The sequence below is a fragment of the Chiloscyllium plagiosum genome, unplaced genomic scaffold, assembly GCF_037043375.1.
Source record: "Chiloscyllium plagiosum isolate Xiang-an unplaced genomic scaffold, Cpla_swu_hap1 HiC_scaffold_8, whole genome shotgun sequence".
In the NCBI taxonomy this organism is placed as follows: Eukaryota; Metazoa; Chordata; class Chondrichthyes; order Orectolobiformes; family Hemiscylliidae; genus Chiloscyllium; species Chiloscyllium plagiosum.
In genome coordinates, this window is record NW_028270146.1 from 60,692,253 (window position 1) to 60,698,252 (window position 6,000).

The window sequence follows — 6,000 nt, forward strand, 5'->3', positions numbered from 1 at the left end:
GAGGAAACACCACAGAAGCGCTTCACAGGAGGCTCCCAAGCACTGAGGATGTCACCTAGACAGGGGACGAAACGTTTGCAACAAAAACTTCCAGCTTGGCGAACAGAACCACAGCATATATTGTAAATAATCGCGACCCCAGCACTGATTCCTGTGGCACTCTGCTACTTACTGTTGTCATCTTGAAAATACCCCTTTTATCTCAACCCTACACTTTATATTAGTAAGCTAACCTTCCATCCAAGCTAATATATTATTTCCAACACCATGGCTTATTGAATATTTTTTTGAATTCCAAATATATCTGAGCTATTAGTTCCCTTTTATCTGTTACCTCCTTAAAATACTGCAATAACTGTCAGGCACGGGTTCCCTTTCACGAACTTGTGCCATCTCTGCTGGATTTTATTATGTATTTCTAAATGCTTTATTATTACTTACTTTGCAATGGGCTATAATATTTTCCCAATGACAGATGTTAAGCTATTTTGTCTATAATCACCCCTTTTTTTTGTTTTACTCCCTTTTTGAATTAGGGAGTTATCTTGGCCATTTTCCAAATCTCTGGGACTTCTCCTGAATAAAGGATTCATGAAAGATTACTATCAGTGCATCCACTATCTCTGTAGCTATTTCCTTTAATATCTTGGGATGCAATCAGCAAGCCCAGAGAACCTATTGGCCTTTAGTCCCATTAGGTCCAATAGTACTTTTCTTTAGTATTTTCTCCAAAAATCCCTCTTACGCCCTATGATTATTTATTATATTTGGAATGCTATTCACATCCTCTCTCATGAAAACTAATGAAAAGTATTTATTCAACAGCTCTGCCACATCCTGGTTCCTTTTTTGGCTTTTTTTTAAATTTTTACTTTTTGACATACTGCCACTAATCCCAAAGTGTGCCAGATAATACAAATTCTTCTGTGTTTTAAAATTGGATGATGATATGTCACTATTTTTATAAAAAGGCTCAAGACATAAACAAAATTTACTTTGTTACTTTGTTCCTCAGTACACCATATTGTCAGCTAATAGAGCACAAACATCTCATGTGGGCTCCCTGTGATGTGCCATCTGGAAAGTGAATAGAAATGAGAACTAAATATTTAAATTTTTATAATCTACATACTCCGCCAATCATTTGATCTCACTGGTGTGCTACATATCCTAGCAGTTTGAACTGGGCTCATGACTTTGTTTGTGAGCTTTCTTATTGGAGTAAAATAAATTATGAGGATTATTGTTGTTTGTGACTCAATTAGTCTTTATTATGTAGATCTGTTGTTCTGGCAAGTGAAAAGCAGGAACCACTAATAAAATGCTAAGCTTAACCATACTGAACTCTCAACCAGTTAGCACCATTAACATGTAATTGAAATTAATATTCAGCTTTTTTTTTGCAGTTTAAAACAATTCAAATTTTATAAAATGTGCCAATTTGATGTGAGATTGTGTTAACATTTGTTCATTGTGATGATAGATATTGCAATATATGAGCCATATGAATATCCAAATCAGCATGTAGGTTTGCAGTATATAGATTCACTATTCTGATTTAGTTTTTAAACATAGTATATAACCACATTTACATTACAGAGTTTGTGCCATAAAATGTAGTAAGATCTAGACTTAGGAGCAAACCTTCTAATGAAGTCCTTCTTACAGTTACAAATTCAACTATTTTGAGAATGGGTTTTATCCTAACGATACTGATAGTTTGCTGTTGTCTGAGTTTGGAAGGAAATTTTGCCTCCAGATAAGGGCCATGCTGTGGCAATTTTGGTTATTGCTTTGTGTCATGTAATTGTTGAGGGATGAGTTTATTCAGCAATACTATAAATATTATGAGCAGTAGCTTAATGTAAATTTGGAGTCTACTTTTTGCTTCTCTGTTTCAAGGTGAGGGTGTCATTTTTTTTCCCCTTATTTTAACACATTGTACATCACGTGATGTCTATGGGGAAGCATAGCTTGGTCTTGGTCACTAAAGACCAAGCTCATTTCCTAGAATATAACTTAAAGAAAATACTTCTTATCTATATAAGGAGAAATGATTTTCTTTATTGGCAACATCCTATCTTAGAGAGTCTCTGTTGGTGACCAGAATTTAACACTTTATTCAAACTGTAGTCTGACCAAAGCAATGTAAAGTTTCATCACTTCCTTCTCTGATCAATTGTTATTGCTGAACCTTGGTTGCACATTTTAGCTCTCTTCCAATTGTATCTATAGCAAGTACCAGCAGAGGGTATGATGGACTGAATGGCTTCCTTCAGTGGTTCTCTGATTTGACACCAATCATGGAATGTGTATCATCTATGTTTTCTTTCCTGACTGTGGCATTTTACATTTACTTGCATTAATGTTATTTGCCACTATCTATTCACTTACATTTTGAAATCACCTATTGCAATTTCATTGGCCTCCGAGCTTGGCTCCATCTGAACATTTGACCACTTTGCAACGAATTTCTAAGTCCAGTTCTGATGACAAAATGTGTATTAGAATTTGAACTTGCTAGATATCACCTATGGGCAAATCTGATGTTTCTTTCCCCCTTCTGTTTGACACTGTGCGCAAAAAATAATTATAATGACTGGACAACAGGAGTTTTGCATCTCTTTTTAAAATGTTTTCTGGTATTATAAAGGAAGGATAATGGATGTAATGAGTTAACTTCTAAGGCTATACGTAATTGTGTGATCAGTTTGAACCGTTATACTTGTCTATTAGATTTTGCTCATTGTGTAAGCTTGTTTCACTTCATGCACAATGATGGGTTGATTTATTAATTGATTAATCCATCTGAGGTAGCTGCAGTTCATGATTCCAAACATCTTGTTAAAAGTGGTTGCATAGTTCCTTGATCATTGTGACATTAAGTTATTTGAAGTGATATTCTGTTCAACTTCTACAGCAGGCCATGCATCAAAAGAATTGTTCCTCAATCTGGGATTAGTTCTTCATTTTTACATACAGAAGAGTTCACATGTTGACAAAAGTTGCATTGCAGCAGCTTGTAGACAAATCAGGGCTCTTTGTTATAATGGCTGTGCTCACATTTATCGAGATAGTGGGCTAAGAAATATGCAATCTACACACTTAAAGTAATAAACTGAATGGAGAGGCCAAAAATTGAATGGGTACATTGTGCATCTCGCTCTGTCCAAGTAACTTAAAGGGAAGAATGCAATCCTGGGTGGGTGCATCAGGAGTCAAGTCTTAAGAGAGTTAATGCATTAGAGCTTCTCTTGACCCCATAATTGTTAACAATGATTTGGAGCTTCTTTTGTGCAGATATTGGTATTAAAATTATTTTGGGATTCCAATGATGTGTTCAGACCCAGTTTGCAAGAATTACAGAGCATCCTTTCTGATTCTGGCAGGCCTTAACCCAAATGGCAGACCTTGATGTTGACAGCGGTAGAATGATAACAGCTTCAATCCTATCTTTGCTAATGTTTAGTTCCCATCTAGCAGAGGGGATAAAACTCAGCCTCAACTTTTCAGTCCCTTGTAGCTGTTGAGAATGATGAGTATGAAGTCCATCCAATCTTAGTCCAGGGAGAAACTAAAATGAGTGCTGTGGTTGGAGGGAATCCTGAGGGACAGGATGTACATATATTTGGGAAGACAAGGACTGATTAGGGATAGTCACCATGGCTTTGTGCGTGGGAAATCATGTCTAACAAACTTGATTGAATTTTTTGAAGAAGTAACAAAGAGGATTGATGAGGGCAGAGTGGTAGATGTGATCCATATGGGCTTCAGTAATGCGTTCGACAAGATTCCCCATGGGAGACGGATTAGCAAGGTTAGATCTCATGGCATACAGAGAATGATTTGGATGTCAGCATAAGAGGTATAGTTAGTAAGTTTGCAGATGATACCAAAATTGGAGGTGTCGTGGACAGTGCAGAAGGTTACCTCAGATTACAACAGGATCTTGACCAGATGGGCAAATGGACTGAGAAATGGCAGATGAAGTTTAATTCAGATAAATGCAAGATGCTGCATTTTGGGAAAGCAAATCTTGGCAGGACTTATGCACTTAATGGTAAGATCCTAGAGAGTGTTGCTGAACAAAGAGACCTTGGAGTGCAGATTCATAGCTCCTTGAAAGTGGAGTCGCAGGTAGATAGGATAGTGAAGAAGGCATTTGGTATGCTTTCTTTTATTGGTCTGAGTATTGAGTACAGGAGTTAGGAGGTCATATTGCAGCTGTACAGGACATTGGTTAGGCCACTGTTGGAATATTGTGTGCAATTCTCCTTCCTATCAGAAAGATATTGTGAAACTTGAAAGGGTTCAGAAAAGATTTACAAGGATGTTGCCAGGGTTGGAGGATTTGAGCTATAGGGAGAGGCTGAACAGGCTGGGACTGTTTTCCCTGGAGCATCGGAGTTTCAGGGTGACCTTATCCACCCTGACTGGCATGGATAGGGTAAATAAACAAAATATTTTCCCTGGGGTCGGGGAGTCCAGAACCAGACGGCATAGGTTTAGGGTGAGAGGGGAAAGATATAAAAGAGACCTAAGGGGCAACTTTTTCATGCAGAGGGTGGTACGTGTATGGAATGAGCTGCCAGAGGAAGTGGTGGAGGCTGGTACAATTGAAAACATTTAAAAGGCATTGGATGGGTGTATGAATAGGAAGGGTTTGGAGGGATATGGGCCGGGTGCTGGCAGGTGGGATTAGATTGGGTTGGGATATCTGGTTGGCATGGACGGGTTGGACCAAAGGGTCTATTTCCATGCTGTACAACTCTATGACTATGACTCTATATGAATCATCAACATTATCCTGCTGTTTATTTCAACGTAATATTGATTTAGTAATATTCCATATTAATTTAGTTGATCTCTAACTACTATATGAGTATTATGGTTTTATGATGACATCAACTATTTGAAAAAAAAATTCTATATTAAAGTTCTTGTTCCTTTAAATTGACATTTAATGATTGCTATTCCTCAACCTATTCACAAGCCTCTGCTATGTTGTGATTCAGCGACTAACCAAACGTTGTATAACAATATTTCAGTACAAATTACTCCATGATTTAAAGCTTGTTCCTCTTTGGAAACATTTAACCAGAGTTTTGTCCATATGGTGAAGCACAATTGTGGTTCAGTGTACCTTTTTTGTGTTATTGTTTCTTATTTATCTATATTCTGTGCATTGTAATACCAGCGCAGCTTAATGTTTGTTTGTATCTCTGCTTCTGTGTAGATTGTATGCGGTTTTATGCATGATGAAATATTAAACTTGTTAACTGTAACATATAATGAGACCTTTCATGCCACTAAGTTAATCAACTGACTGGATCAGTCATATGTGAGAAAGTAGACTCAATCATCCAACTTAATCTAATGCATATGAATGTAATTTTGACTTGAGTCATTTTTAAATCAATTTAATCCAAATCATATAAAGACTGGAACTGAAACAAATTGTTTAGCCAGCTGTTCGGAACTATCTTAACAAAGGATTAATTTCCAAACTCTTAAAGATGTGACACCAGTTGATCTTTAAAAAAATTACACAGTGGATGAAAATGTGTAATTGTATGGCTGAGTGAATCATGGTTCAGCCATTTTGCTCGGCTCAACTGCATTTGCAGAGTTACACTATTGGCATTGACTATCTTCTTTCTGCTTGATGCTGCTGTACTACACATGAATTCCATTGCAAATGGGAAAAAGGAGCTTTCCAACAGACACAAAACAATGATTATTGGGACAGCTGTGATAATGTAATGTTGTTTTTCAACAGCTGCTTTTTATTTTTGCTCAAGAATTAAGAAACATTTTGGCTCAAATCCTACTTACCATGTAGTGCTGCAACTGTAAAGCAAGATTATATGAGATAACATTCATTTTGGGATTAATTTTCCTCATTTACAAGAACTGTCTTTTAGCAGTTTTTATTCTCAGATCAGTCAACAAACATTTTCCACATAATCACTTTTTCCTTCCATTTCATTTTTCTTCCTT